Source organism: Rana temporaria, chromosome 1 (genome assembly GCF_905171775.1).
Source record: "Rana temporaria chromosome 1, aRanTem1.1, whole genome shotgun sequence".
Classification (NCBI taxonomy): Eukaryota; Metazoa; Chordata; class Amphibia; order Anura; family Ranidae; genus Rana; species Rana temporaria.
In genome coordinates this window covers 97,544,527-97,561,551 of record NC_053489.1, presented here as the reverse complement: position 1 = coordinate 97,561,551, position 17,025 = coordinate 97,544,527, and positions in this window count along the sequence as shown.

Here is a 17,025-nt window from a genome sequence, read left to right as displayed (position 1 = left end):
GACACAGCAATCCCCCCCCCCAAATCAGGTCAGCTACATACAGTGCTAGTACACATGGCAGGGGGTGGTGGACACAGCAATCCCCCCCCCCCCTCAAATCAGGTCAGCACATGGCAAAGCAGACACACACACACACACTCCTCCAGGCTCTTCTTCTTACAACCCCCCCCCCCCACCACTGTTGTGCCTCAGGCTCTCAGACTCTGCCTCTGCTAGGGAGTAACTTGGGAGGTCCGGATTAGATCCCTGATCCTGCCTGTGTCTCTGTGTGTGATAGCAGCAGCTGAGCCGCCCCAGCGGAGAGAGATGACAGACACAGGCTGAGGCCGCAGTGGTGGGTGGAGGCGGAGCTATCAGGAGGGAATTCAGTCAATGAATGAGTGGACGATCTGGACTAGTCCATTGCGGCCGCGGCGATGGGGGTGTTCTAAAAAACACCTAAAGTAAAATGGAGCAGCCAGAGCCAGCAGGGATGCCCTTAGGGTGATTGGACAGTGTGACCCGACTCGGGTGCGGAGCGCACCCCATATAGCGAAGTAACTCGGCCACTGACACCCCCCAATGTGTGGTACCTGGGGCGGTCCGCCCCCCCCGCACCGCTATTGGTACGCCCCTGTGTGTACGCGGCATTACACCTGCCCATCAGGGGACATACTTAATTTACATTGTAGGTAGTAATGAGTGGGTTGGCCTTGATTTGGTTCATGGAAGGATCTGTAACTGCAGCCTCAAAATCCTTATTTGACAAAAATTGTGTCTGAACCCAATTAAAGGCTGAAGCCTCGTACACTCGACCGCGGAAATCGACGGGCGAAACACATTGTTTTCCTCGTCAAATTTCTTGTTAGGCTGTCGAGGATCTCAACAAGGCAAGTTTCTCCATTCCCGTCGAGGAAATAGAGAACTTGCTCTCTTTTTGGCTCGTGGAGTTTCTCGACAGTTTCCTCGACGAAAATGTACACACGACTGGCAAAAAAATATCTCCCAGCTAGTTTCTTGGTGGTTTTTGCTGAGAAACTCGGTCGTGTGTACGAGGCCTGAGACACTGAGACTGCCATCAATCAAGGCAGCTGGAAGATCCAGACTTGGAAGTCGGGATGATGCGCTGCCTCGACTGATAGCAGTGACGTCAGCGGAGAACGGACTTCAAACCGTTCTCCGCTGAAAACGGGTCACAGGAGTGCAAAACGAATTGCACGCCTGTGACACAGAGGAAAAGCCCAGCCTAACAAGCTCAGGCTGGACTTCTCCTTTAAATCTAATATGAGACATTAGTTATTGCATTTAGATGAACTTTAGGCTTCCTTCACATCCGTGAGCCATGCTGAACGGCCACTGGTGTGTATTTGGAGACACAATGGCCATGTGCTGTTCCCAGAGCATTGCACTCTCGTTTTTTCGCTGAAATGTTACAAATTGTGTTTCAATACATTTGTATTCAATGCAGCAGTGTTGCCTTGCGGTGGTTTGTGTTGCAGCATACTGCATTGAAGAAAAATACTGAATGTGGTACTTTTTTTCAGCACACATAAGAGTAATGTTGCGAACTGACGGTTTAGGAATCAATTTTTATACATTGGCGCTGCACTGGAAATAGCTGCATTCACTGAATGTGGATTCATGTTGCAATGGCCTGATTGTTGCATGCCGCACCTGATTATTATGGGTGCTGGTTGATCATCTTTGTGTATGAGCCCCTAACTCTACTCACCTCCTTTTCTGCTTAAAAATATACTCTCGTTGACTTTTTCACATCTGTCCGTAATTATCACAGCCACACTGATCACTTGTGTGTGATTAAATGTATACATACAACTGTACACAGGGAGAAAGGAAAGCATGCATATTAACATGTTGAATTTTTCCATCACATGCTAAGCTGTATTGCGTGTTTATGCAGCTGCTGCCTGTGTTTTACCAAATCAAATCAAATCAATGAGACGTTCAGAAGCAGCATTAATGTGTAGCAGGGTGAGTCATTCTCGGGGCCATATGTCCATGTTATGCAATGTACGCGATGAAATGTGCAGAATTTAAATTTACTGTACTATGACGACTCAAAGTATGCACATTTGGTAAAGATTTTTATAGTCAAAAACAAATATTATTCGAAAACAGTTATATATATATATATATAAAAAACTTGTGGTTCACAAGTCTTAATATGCTCTATAAGTCCTAAATATTCACAGGGCCTCCTCTTTGCTCCACAGCTACCTGCTGGTTCCTGCTGTCATCCCTGTTGCGTTTCTGTATACATAATTGCAGGGAGCCAATACAAAAATACATGCAAGTACTGTATATTAACCACCTAAGGACCACCTCACGCCGATATACGTCGGCAGAACGGCATGGCTGGGCATATTCACGTACCTGTACGTCTCCTTTAAGATGCCCAGCCGTGGAGCGAGCGCACGCTGCCGGCGGCGCGCTCGCGACCCTGTCCTGAGCTCCGTGACCGCGGGACCTGATCGCCACAGGTGTCCCGCGATCGGGTCACAGAGCTGAAGAACAGGGAGAGTTAGGTGTAAACAAACCTTTCCCCGTTCTTCCTATTGGCAGTGTCACTGATCGTCTGTTCCCTGTCAGCGGAACAGATGATCAGTGATGTGTCACGCCAGGCCACGCCCCCACAAAGTAAGAATCACTTCCTAGGGAACACTAAACCCTTTCAGCGCCCCCTAGTGGTTAACCCCTTCACTGCCAGTGTCAGGCCCTGTACACACGGCCGAGGAACTCGACGTGCCAAACACATCGAGTTCCTCGGCCAGTTCAGCCCTGAAGCCGCCGAGGATCTCGGCGGGCCGAGAGCTCCCATTGAACAACGAGGAAATAGAGAACATGTTCTCTATTTCCTCGCCGAGGTCCTCGTCGGCTTCCTCGGCCGAAAGTGTACACACGGCCGGGTTTCTCGGCAGAATTCAGCCAGAAACTCGGTCGGAAGCTGAATTCTGCCGAGGAAACTGGTCGTGTGTACGGGGCCTCATTTTCACAATAATCAGTGCATTTTTATAGCACTAATTACTGTGAAAATGACAATAGTCCCAAAATGGTGTCGAAAGTGTCCGATGTGTCTGCCATAATGTCGCAGTCATGATAAAAATCGCTGATCGCCGCCATTACTAGTAAAAAAAGAATTATTAATAAAAATGCCATAAAACTATGCCCTATTTTGTACACGCTGTAACTTTTGCGCAAACCGATCAATAAACGCTTATTGTGATTTTTTTATAAAAAATATGTAGAAAAATACGTATCGGTCTAAACTGAGGGGAAAAAAAAAATTATATATTTTTTGGGGATATTTATTATAGCAAACATTTTAAAATATAGATTTATTTTTAAAATTGTCGCTGTATTTTTGTTTATAGCGCAAAAAAAAAACGCAGAGGTGATCAAATACCACCAAAAGAAATCTCTATTTGTAGGAAAAAAAGGACGCCAATTTTGTTTGGGAGCTACGTCGCACGATCGCGCAATTGTCAGTTAAAGCGACGCACTGCCGAATCGCAAAAAGTGGCCTGGTCCTTTAGCTGTTCAGGGCTCAAGCAGTTAATTTAGCACATGTTAATTAATACATAACTAAACTATGTTTGTAGTTTATCTTTAATAGTTTCTAAAACTTGCATGTTAGAAGGATAATTTGAATAAGTTCCTGCCTGGACAACCAGATATGACCACAATCGAATAAAAGAATATGTGGCTTTAGGACATGGTGGAGCAGTGTGCTGTATACATACATCCCAACTTTTTGAGATGGGAACAAGGAATACCTATTAGCAAAAGTATGTAGGAAAGGGACAAACCCCCTGTCACTCCCCCTTAAAATTCTAAATAACAAAAGATTAGGTAAACCCACAAGTGCTTTTTTTATTACTACTATTCCTTTAAACTAGATTTTGATATTTACAAATGCAACGTTTTAGAAACTGAACGAGGGGTTTAGCATTGTGAAACACTTTTTGAAAGATAAATACGGTAGTGCATTTTATATGCAACTAAATAGCTCAGACTAAAATGAGGGACAAATGAGGAGGAAATAGGGACAGAGGGACTTTGTTTTAAATCAGGGACAATCCCTCGAAATCAGGGACAGTTGAGAGCTATGAGTATATGTTATACAGCACAGTGAACATAGTAGAAAGATGTGGGATATCTCAGTGGTATGGAGGTTATCTCATAAAGCACAGTTAGGGCCCTTTCACACGTACGGACCGTATGTCCGCATTTTCATCCGTCCGTTTGCGGATGAAAACGGGACATACATGGGTCCCTATGTGATTACGGGTGTCAGCGGATGAACATCCGCTGACACCCGTAATTTGTCCGCCTCCGCAAAGATCCGCATTTGCAGACGGAAGAAATCCTATTTTTCTTCCGTCTGCCGGATCGGATCGGATGAACACGGACATACGGTCTGTGTTCGTCCGATCCCCCATAGGGGAGAGCGGAGGAAACACAGGGCGGTCCCTGCACAGTGTACGGGGACCGCCCTGTCAGCTGCCAGCTCAGCTGGGATTTTACGGAGGATCCCCGCTGAGCTTTACGGACACACGGAGCGGATCATTACTAATCGGCTCCGCGTGAAAGGGCCCTTACACACAGTGGTAATGAGGATTTCTCATAAAGCAGTTACACAGAGTGGTATGAAGGATATCTCATAAAGCACAGTTACACAGAGTGGTATGGAGGATATCTCATGAAGCACAGTTACATAGAATGGTATGGAAGATATCTCATAGAGCACAGTTAGGCCCCGTACACACGACCAGTTTCCTCGGCAGAATTCAGCTTCCGACCGAGTTTCTGGCTGAATTCTGCCAAGGAAACTGGTCGTGTGTACACTTTCGGCCGAGGAAGCCGACGAGGAGCTCGACGAGGAAATAGAGAACATGTTCTCTATTTCCTCGTTGTTCTATGGGAGCTCTCGGCCCGCCGAGCTCCTCGGCGGCTTCAGGGCTGAACTGGCCGAGGAACTCGATGTGTTTGGCACGTCGAGTTCCTCGGCCGTGTGTACGGGGCCTTACACACAATGGTATGGAGGATATCTCATAAAGCAGGGCTCAAGTCCTGCGGGAACGCGTGGGAACGGAGTTCCTGCACTTTTTTCACAGCAGGAACTCAGTTCCCTTTGCAGGACTAGAGCAGCCGAGCCGCCCGAGCCAATCCTTCACTAAGCGGTGATGCCCAGCTTGAGTCACTGTCAGGGGCAGGCGAACCTTAGTAATCCTTTATGTTACTGGCTGCTTCCTGTATATGGATTCATTGGGTAGTGTGCGGGTATTCCGTCACTTCCTCGATGCCGCAATGTCTCCTGGGAGCTTTTGTCATTGTTCCCAGGAGACATTGCGGAGGTCTGCCGCGAGTTATCGCGGGATTTAGAAAGAACTTGCTTGTGGATCGAAAAAATAAAAAAACATGCAGTTTAGTAATTATGCATATGAGCGTATCATTTTTTATTTTTTTTGGTGGGGGGGGTGGATCTTGGGTGGGAGTTCCCACACTTTTTTCCCCAGGACTTGACCCCTGTCATAAAGCACAGTTACACACAATGGTATGGAGGATATCTCATAAAGCACAGTTACATAGAATCAGGGCTCAAGTCCTGTGGGAATGAAGAAAAAATACTAAATTTGCCAAATTTTATAACAGAAACAAAGAAAAATTATTTTTTTTTTACAGAATTTTCAGTCTTTTTTCTCTTATAGCGCAAAAAATAAAAAACCCAACCGTGATTAAATACCACCAAAAGAAAGCTCTATTTGTGTGAAAAAAAGGACGAAAATTTCATTTGGGTACAGTGTTGTATGACTGAGTAATTGTCATTCAAATTGTGAGAGCACCGAAAGCTGAAAATTGGTCTGGTTATTAAGTGGGTTTACGTGCCCAGTGGTCAAGTGGTTAAGATTTGCAAAAAAAACAAAACTATAATATGGAGATTATGAGCACAGTGGCTAAGTGGCACATTTGCCTAGTAGTAATTGGGTCGTTGGTTCAAATCCCAACTACAGCACTACCTGCACAGAGTTGGCATATTCTTCCTGTGCCTGCGTGGGTTTCCTCCCACACTCTAAAGACAAGTTGGTAGGGTAATTTGCCCCTGACTAAATTGGTCCTAGTGTGTGTATGTATGAATGTGAGTTAGAGACCTTGGATTGTAAGCTCCATGATGACAGGGACTGTTGTGAATGCATAAAATATACATGTAAACTGAGGGTGCTATATAAGTAATAAGTAATAAGCATAATCACAGGGCTGTCTTAATGAGAGGGCACTGCCCAGGGGCCCCAGCTGCATGAGGGGCCCCTGCACTTTCCCCAAAGCAGCTGGTTCTTGAGCCCACCCTGCCCTGAAATTGGGGGCCCCATGATGGCACTGAGAGTGATAGATACACAGGGGAGGAAGTCTGCCTCCTACCTACTTGATGTCTGTTTACCTACACTACCATCATTGTAGGGGCCCCAGAGCATTACTTTGCCCAGGGGCCCATGATGCTATTAAGACGGCCCTGCATAATCATCATACCAAATGAAAGCTAAAGGGCTTCTGCATCTTTGTCCTAAAAGGACCAAATGATGGCTAGAATCTAAATGTAATCTAAATGAAATATGACCCCTGCTTGTGGGTGTGTGATTGGTTGCAAGAAAATGTATATTATTCAGTAAAATTAAACCTATCTCTGGTATAGCCCTGTCGCTCAGCACCTGGGAAGCAGGGGTTAAAAAAAGTATTGAGTAAGATGATGAAGATTCGCTTTTTGTATGGCAAAAGCTGACCTCTACTTTTCTAGTTGCACTACATTTTTATTTTCTATGCAGTAATTTACTATGTTTTTTTACGATATTTCATGGGAATAATGGTCCCATTCAAAGGTGTTCCTCAAGGTTTTCTAGTGAAAACAGAGAGCCTTATCATTTTCAGTGTTAAATTAATAATCATGTTGTACTTTTAGCAAACGTAATGTGAATTCCAATGGGAGGAGGAGGGCGCTTAATATAGGCTCCTTCTGCCCCTTTCTTGGTGCCTCGTCTCTAAACTTTGGGAAATGCCTCAATCAAACCTAACCACAACCACTAATCATGCTAATCCCATGTACAGCTTGTTTTTACAATGTACCCTGTAAAAAAAAAACACCTACAATTGGACTCATTTATAACTGAACAGATTTCAGGTGGAACTGGCTGGTAGATTTGGACAGTGCCTTTAACATGTATTTATTTTTATTTTTTTCACTTTCTATTATACAGCACCCATTTTAGCCTGATTTATTTGACCCATTAGTGGGCAGTGCATGCTTGTTTGTAAAAGGGGATCTAAAAATCTACAGTCCTTAAAATGCATTTCATATTTTGAGATATCACCTACTATATATTTGCTACTTGCTTCCAAACATATAGGATTATTAAAAAATATGCTGCTCTTGCAGCTCAGCATCCTGCAAGGGTGAAAGGACTGCACACGCGTGGGTAGGGAACAAAACCAGGAGGGGCGCTTATCCAACGCTGGGTACGTCATACTATCTGGAGGAGGACAATTATGTGAACATTTTTAAATGTAAGCATTTATTTACAAAATGGAGCACAGCATGTTAATGCATTAAAGGCTCAGGCCTCGTACACACGACCGAGTTTCTCGGCAAAAACCAGCAAGAAGCTTGCTGTTTTTTTATTTTTTTGCAGAGGAAACCGGTCGTGTGTACACTTTTTAGACAAGGAAACCGTCGAGGATCTCGTCGGGCTCGTCGGGCCAAAAAGAAAGCATGTCTTCTTTTTCCTCGACGGGAATGGGAAAATTTGTCTCGCTGAGATCCTCAGCGGCTTCACAAGGAACTCGACGAGCAAAACGATGTGTTTCGCCCGTCGAGTTCCTCGGACGTGTGTACGAGGCTTAAGTCCACATTTTGCATTTATTTTTTTCTATATAAAAAAATAATATTAATAATAAATGCACATGTATTTTTGTAGATGAGCCTGCAAAGCTTAGCAACTGCAATCAAGTCTCTTAAGGCCCCGTACACACGACCGAGTTTCTCGGCAGAATTCAGGCAGAAACTCGATCAGAGCTGAATTCTGCCGAGAAACCCGGCCGTGTGTACACTTTCAGCTGAGGAAGCCGACGAGTTCCTCGCCGAGCCAAATAGAGAACATGTTCTCTATTTCCTCGTTGTTCAATGAGGAAAGTTGGCTCGCCGAGATCCTCGGCGGCTTCACACAGAACTCGACGAGCAGAACGATGAGTTTTGCCCGTACGGGGCCTTACTGTGGTGCAAGCTTTCAGTTGGAGAGCTGGAGGAAGTGTCAATGAACTGAAGGTGACTGTGCCATCACCACACTTGTGTTCCATTGTAAATTTTATGTCCGTCCGCCACAGTGGAATATGGAACTTGTAGTTTATTCATTCACAGATCTCTGCAGAGATCTACAGAGCTTCACATAGGTGGGCCAATTTTAAATTTGACAGCTACTTATAAGGGAGTAGAACGTTTGTACACTGTCAGAGGGGGACTCAGTTTGTGTGTGTGAAAAGTAAGTAGAGGTGTACTAACCATAGTAGTTACGTATTTTTACTGAGTTTAAGAAGGTCCTATGCTAACTCTTAAAGCGACAGTACACCCAAATCTGAATTCTCTATGATGGTTGGACAACGGAGGAGAGATTTCTCCTTAGGAATGTCCAGAATTTTTGTCCTGTTCAATGCAAAAAGGCAACAAGGGTAATGTGATCCCATTAGGATCACTAAGGCCCCGTACACACGACCGAGAAACTCGACGGGCAAAACACATCGTCTTGCTTGTCGAGTTCCTTGTTCGGCTGAAAGAAAACTTGTTGAGCCAAATGTTCCCATTGCCCAATGAGGAAATAGAGAACATGCTCTCTTTTTGGCTCGACGAGTTTCCTGATGGGTTTCTCGGCGAAAAGTGTACACACGACCGGTTTTCTCGGCAGAATGCGTCTCCCATCGAGTTTCTTGCTGAATTCTGCCAAGAAAACCGGTCGTGTGTACGGTGCCTTAGATTTTAGTTTTTAATGGTGGTTTTTCAACACCAGGGACTATTTACATTTCTGATTTGCATGTCAGTTGGTAAATGCACCAATTGATATTTGACCAGGTGAATGCAGATGCCAATGAACTGCTATTAAATCTCACCTATCTATGTTTATTTGTCGGTAATATTTCAGATAGTCTGCAGGTGAATTTGCCGGCAATAGCTTTCCATGGTGCTGAAACTGTAAGTAAACATAGTTTCAGCACCATGGAGAGCTATTACCAACATGAGGTTTCAGTGCATTTATAAGGAAATTAAAATAAACAACTTCCATACTGCTGTATTGTACAAGATCGGTACGGAGGTAGACATTTCTGGAGTGTAGTTTATGATCGGCACTGGGAAAATAAGGCACGGGTGGTCATTAGACACCTTACGTAACAGGCAAAAGGCACAGAGCTGATCTAGTTGGCTCTGTGCCTTGTGATTGCTATGAGGGCCAATCACAGTGATTGCAGTTTTTGTTTGCATTTGAAAACCCACCCTTCCTTCTCTGCCACCAATTGTCTAGATCTCCCTCGTTCTTCTGCAGTTGGCATTTCTCCAGCTTGGTCCTGTGAGTAAATTTTCTCCCACTGACCAAAAAAAGGGGTCACACTGGTAAGCAACAGGAAGGGCAAAGATCACATGAGTACAGCAAGGAGGTACACAGGGGGCATTTGCACACTGACCGCCATTTTTATGGGGGAAAACACCACTGGCTACCACTAATCACCAACATTAAAGGGTTCACATACCACTGGTTGTGAATGTCACCGGCGCAAAAGAAAATAAATAAATAAATGTGAACCGTGATCTGCTGCAGTACTGTGTGCCCTTAGTGGGGGTCAATAGTGCATAAGGAAGAAAAGTGTAACTGCGCTGATCTAATTATCCAGAGGTATTTAGTCTCTGGGAATATGGACATGAGTGAAATATCAGGGCCACAATGTACCCAATCTTAAATGTGAATAACCTGAATACAAACAATATATATATAAAAAATATAAGAAATATATGAGTCATACAAATGTGACAGTGATTTCAAACTTGAATCATATATCTAGATCAGTATACCACTGACTACCAATGTTTAAAGGGGCACTCACCACCAACCCCCACCATAAGGAGGTGCTAACTCCTGATCACTGAAACCTGCAAGCTATTCTGATCATTGCATACTCCTGAACCCTACACTCTGCTATGCTGTATACTATATAGGCATTTTATTGGCTTAAAAAATGGGATACGTAAATTTTTTGGTCTTCATTAGGTAAAAAGCAGCCTTACTGGATAACGTACGCACCGCCATACAGGCTCAATTCTCCTTTGAATGGTCTAATATGATCCCGTATCTTGGAATCAATCTCCCTCCTTCCTGCCATACTTTATACATGGTTAATTGCCATTGTCTTTTTAAATCCATTACCCAGATGCTTAAATCTTGGGATACACCTAGTATTTCTTGGCTGGGCCTTATACACGTGATTAAGTTATTATTCCTGCTGAAACTTCTCTACCCATTTTAGAGTCCTCTTAATCCTTGTACCCCCAGCTACACTTCATTCTCTTCAACGACTTGAAATTTATTTGGTACTCCACTAGACCACGATTCAATAGAAGGATTAGATAGACTAATGGAGGTTTGGGAGTCCCTAATATCTCCCATTATTATAAAGGGGCTTAAATTGCTTCTTAGTTCAACTGCACGCTGGCAACATGGCGCCCCAATAGATTTTCATAGATGTATTGGACTCTGGCCCTATCCCTCTCTATTCAATAACATGAATTCCCCCGCCGTTATGACCGAAAACCTCTTAGCCCAACATTAACACACCTTGGCGATGTGGGACTTTGTAAAATATTCAGCCTGTTTTCTCTCCCTACATTTACCACTAATGCAGCTATTCAACTGTCCTCTCTTCTACCCTGAGATGGAAAATCCACAGAGCTATTATTGATGGATCACCCCCAGTTTTACAAAATGTTGTTCTCTTATAATAAACCAAAAGGGGAAGCTCTGCTTATCTGACTCCTCCCTAATTAGTGTCCTAATATTAAAAGTCAACAGCTACAGTATTTGTAGTTGCTGACTTTGGATTTTTTCTGAAGGAGCCTGGAGCTTTTCTTTAATCAACCATATTTTCATTGACATTTGATGAGCTAAAACAGCATGTACGAAGCACAATTATTAATGAAAGACTTACGGCGATAAAAAATAAAGATCAGGGATTTTTTTTAAACACCACTGAAAGTAAGCTCTGTCTTGCTAAAAAAATATATAATACATTTGGGTACAGTGTAGCATGACCAAGTAGTTGTCAGTCATACTATCACAACACTGGAAAATGTCCTTGTAATAAAGGGGTATATACAAGCTATTAGCAACTGAAAAAAGCTAGTACCAACAAAAACAAAACAGTGCCCCCTGCTATCATGAATCCAGCTCACATAACCTTCAGCATTGGGGGTGTTTTTTTATAAAACACTGGGGTTGATTTACTAAAGGGAAATCCACTCTGCCCTACAAGTGCACTGCAAGTTGTATATCGCTGTAGATCTGAGGGGAAGCTCTGAAATTAGGAGAAGCTCTGGTGATTTTATCATCCAATCATGTGCTAGCAAAAATGCTGTTTTTTTATTTTCCTTGCATGTCCCCCTCAGGATCTACAACGACTGCACTTCCAAGTGCACTTTTAGTGCACTTGTAGTGCAAAGTGGATTTTCCTTTCGTAAATAACCCCCAATGTGTCTGTTGTTTTTTTTATTATACATTTTTATTTAAATCATTAACGAGAAATATAAATATTCTAAATACGTGAGCAAAAATGTATACAGTAAATAACAAATTATACAGTAGTCTGTACGTACGCATAACTATTCAGAAAAGACCAGTCACAAAAAAATTGAGAATAAAAACAACAAAACAAGGCATAATAAGTGTAAAAACCTTCTGGGAGATTTACTAAGACTGGAGCACTCAGAATCTGGTGTAGCTGTGCATAGTAACCAATCAGCTTTTTACTTCAACCTGTTCAATGAAGCTTTGACATGGAAGCTGGTTACCATGCACAGCTGAACCAGATTCTGTGCGCTCCATTTTTAGTAAATCTCCCTCACTGTTTCTTTTTTAAAAGCGGATGCCCCACTCCTGTAATGAAAATTGTAAATTCCACACATGGCAGGCATTTACTGTATTGTAGACTTGTAAAGGTACTGAAAACGTAAAAAAAAACGAGTAACATTTGTCTAAATAGCTAGTCTTTGTTTTAACCACTTGCCGACTGGCTTGCGCCGATATACGTCAGCAGAATGGCACTCCTGCGCGAACTGTACATCAGTTCGTAAAAGCAGGATAGGGGGCGTGTGCGAGCGTGGCGAGAAGAGGCAGAACAGAGGAACTGCCTATGTAAACAAGGCATTTCCCCGTTCAACCTAGTGACATGACAGGGATCTACTTTTCCCAGTGATCGGGAGCAGTGATCTCTGTCATGTTTCAGTAAGCCCATCGACCCCTACAGTTAGAACATGCTGAGGGAACACACTTAACCCCCTGATCGACCCCTAGTGTTAACCCCTTTCCTGCCAGTGTCATTTTTACATTGATCAGTGGCACTGATCAATGTAATAATGTCACTGGTCCCCAAAAAGTGTAATTTGGGGTCAGATTTGTCCGCTGCAATGTCGCAGTCCCGACAGATCACCAGCATTACCAGTAAAAACAATAAAAAAGATTAAGGTCCCTAAATCGATCCTGTAGTTTGTAGACGCGATAACATTTGCGCAAACCAATCGATATACGCCTATTGCATTTTTTATTATTTTTTACCAAAAGTATGTAGAATATATATCGGCCTAAACTGATGAATACATTTGTTTTTTTTATATATTTTTGGGGGATATGTACTATAGCAGAAAATTGTCGCAATTTTTTTGTTTATAGCGCAAAAAGTAAAAACTGCAGAGGTGATCAAATACCACCAAAAGAAAGCTCTATTTGTGGGGAAAATAAGGACATAAATTTTGTTTGGGTACATCATCGCACGACTGCGCATTTGTCAGTTAAATCGATGCAGTGCCGTATCGCAAAAAAATGCTCTGGTCATTTAGGGGGTAAAACTTTCCGGGGCTGAAGTGGTTAATCAATGAAGCAGTGCAAAAGACGCAAATGAGGTTCTCCAACCAATCAGATTGCATCCTCTCCCTGTCTTGCTTTTTTGTCTTTTATAGTAAACGTGTTACAGAAATATAATGGAGGGCGCTAAAGAACAGCAGAATACATGGAAAACCCTCTGGTGTTTATGACTGAACATGTGCAGAGCATGCTATTTTTGTAAAGGCTGACAATGTTATCAGGTTTTTATAAATAATATTTTACTAGGAAAGCCACAGTGGGGTCATTCATCTAATTGCTTTAAGGGGTTTGCAAGGCCTCTCCAGCAATAATTCCCCTTGACTTGAAAGTGAGTTATGTCTGACAGGGTCACATTGGGGCCTAGTGGGGATTAATGAATAACGTTTTGTGAAAGAAAAAATGTACATACAGTATGTGGCTTTTATTTATACAAAGAAAACAACTATTCTTAGGAATTATGTGTCGCTTGCAAGGTATGCTGGGCTTTGTGGTTCTGCAACACCTTTGGTGGAGTTAAGACAGTTACTTGGCGGTGCTATAGTAGTTAACATATAATATTTTATAATAGTTTTGATTGTATTTTATAGCTATAATTTGTAATAATAAATAATATTAAACAGTGAAGTTTGTGGGATAATAGTGAGCAAAGAACTGTAGCTCCCATTTATCTTAGAACACACTATTCCCATGTTCATTCTTTTTACTTTGACAGAGTTTATTTTAGAATACATATTTTTTTTCTTTCTGGGAAAGGGGGCGGGATATGGGAAATGTATGTGTTGTGATGAAATTATGCAATGGGTAAGCTGAAGGGCAGATATGCTTATCTGCTTTGTAATCATTGCATTTTTCTATAAATTGAATAATAATAAAACTATAATATACAAAACAGAATAAAAAAATGATAATTATAGCCCGAGAGAAAGGCTGTTAGGTAGATTCACAGAGATTGCCGCAACTTTAAGGCGGCGTAGCGTATCGTATTTACGCTACGCTGCCTTAAGGCCCCATTCACACCTAGGCGTTTTTACGCCTGAAGCGCACTGCTCACAAACGCCAGAGGGGAGAATTAACATTATTCCCTATGGTGACTGTTCACACCTGAACGCCTGAACGCCCAAACGCCTGTCGCGCGAAGCTCAAACAAGTCCCGGACCTTTTTTTGTCGCGCGAATCGCGCGACAGCGGCGTTTGAGCGTTTTTTTTTTTCCATAGAAAGTAATGGGAAACGCGCGTATTGAGCGTATCGCGCGACAACGGGCGTTTGCTATGGGCGTTTCGTCGCTTTAATCAATAGAACTTGTCGCCCATGCAGAAGATTAAAAAAAATCTACCAACATAGCAACAAGTGATGAAAAGATGATAATTTTTCCTATTGGCTAAAATAAGAAACGCCGAAGTACAAAAACGTCGCACGACGCTGTATGCAAACGCGCAAATAAGCATGAATACGCGCGAAAAAAAACGCCCGAAAAAACGACCGAACGCCCTACGCTCAGGTGTGAATGCAGCCTTAGTCAGAGAGGCAAGTACTGTATTCACAAAGTACTTGCCTCCTTACTTAAGGCGGCGTAGTGTAAATGCGGCGGGCGCAAGCGCGCCTAATTCTAAATAGGCTGAGGGGGCGTGTTTTATTATAATTTTGTTTGACCTGATGTGATTGACGTTTTTTTTAACGGCGCATGCGCCGTCCGCCTACATTTCCCAGTGTGCATTGCGGCAACGTACGCTGCACGGGCCTATTGATTTCGACGTGGAAGTAAATGACGTAAATCCCTATTCACGGACGACTTGCGCAAACGACATAAAATTTTCGAATTTCGAAGCGGGAACGGCGGCCATACTATAACATTACTATTCCAACTATTTGTTGGAATAACTTTAGGCCTGATAAAGCATTACGTAAACGGCGTATCTGTACTGTGTCGGCCGGGCGTATGTTCGTGAAAAGACGTATCTAGTGATTTACATATTCTACGCCGACCACAATGGAAGCGCCACCTAGCGGCCAGCCTAAATATTGCACCCTAAGATAGGACGGCTCAAGCCGTCGTATCTTAGATAGGTTTAAGTGTATCTCTGTTTGAGAATACACTTAAACTTAGGTCGGCGCAAATTCTGAGTTGGGTCGGCGTATCTACTGATACGCCGACCTAACTCTACCTGAATCTAGCTATGTGTGAGCTGCAGGGCAGTGTATTCTACTTAGGCTTCAAATGGCAAAGCCAATGACCGCACTCCAAAAATAAAGAAAAAAGCTTTATTGTATAAAAAGCGTCCTACATCAAAAATATTTACAGCAACAGCATCCTGGCACGCACGGGGGGAGCATGGTTTACGCGTTTCACAAATTTCTTCGCTTAGTCATACCCCATAAGCACTAGCAACCACATATCTTAAATAGTCACAACACAGCTGAATGATATTAAAGTGCTTAATTGGCTCTGCTCCAGACGAACATCACAAAAAGAGCCACAACTAAAACCAATAGTAAGAAATAATACAGATATATATATATATATATATATATATATATATATATATATATAGCTATAAGGGGACAATAATAAATATGTATAGATAATTCATATACTTGTCTTAAAAAGAAACACACACATATATTTGTTCCCAGTTCCATTTGGGGTATAGATAGATAGATAGATAGATAGATAGATAGATAGATAGATAGATAGATAGATAGATCTAACACATTTTATATATATATATATATATATATATATATATATATATATATATATGTGTATCTAATGTAGATGTGCAAGAAATCTAAACAACCGCTAATCTAAATTATCACATGCCTGACGAAGGGGCCCTGCGTGGCTCCGAAACGTTGCACTTTTTTTGTGATGTGATCACTTTTAGTAAATCTTTTTGACGAATATTGACGATCCATGGTATGCTGGTGAATATGTACGCTTCTAAATTACAATAAGACTCTTGCACAACTAATAAAATTACCCTATGGCACTTATAGGGAATATGCATAGCAGAAAGATGCAAGAAAAGATGCACATTGTAAAAAATATACAAGGAAAAAAACTGCATATGGAAAACAGAAAAAGATTATTCCATATTAAAGCGGAGTTCCGGCCACAATTTCACTTTTTATATATAAATACCCCTGTAATACACAAGCTTAATGTATTCTAGTAAAGTTAGTCTGTAAACTAAGGTCTGTTTTGTTAGGTTGGTACAGCATTTAGACACTTTATAAAATAGAAATTGACTGGGGCCATCTTAAGTGTGGGCATCATGAAGCCAGACTGTATGACTTCCTGGATTTCAGCCTTGCAGATCTTGCACATGCTCAGTGCTGCACAAGCAGTGTAATAGGTTTCAGATCAGGTTTCAGCACATGTACTGTCCAAGTCACATGATTCTTCGAGACTGGGGAGTGCACAGACTCCTGGAAAGTTACACCCACTACATTCCCAGGAGTCTGTGCGGTGTAGGTTAGAAAGCTTAAGCACCTAGGTGCAGGAAGTGGGAAGATTAACTATTCTGCCTAGCAACAACACTTTGAAGGCATCTAAAAAAAAAAAAAAAAAAATTCTTAAAGGACTAATGAAATTTTTTTAAAACTACTGATGTTATATTTATGGGTGGAACTTCACTTTAATATATATACACATACTATCCAATCACGGTTTAGTTTTATCATTATCCATAAATAAAACATATTCACATTGAAATATAGATGTATGTAGTATAGTGTATGTATATATATGTAACAGTTGAAGAACTAGATTGCATTAATACGAATGGGATGTATTAAAGTTACCATAATTACTCATAGTAGTGTGTCACATCCCATTTAAAATTCAACCCATCAGGTATTCTACTT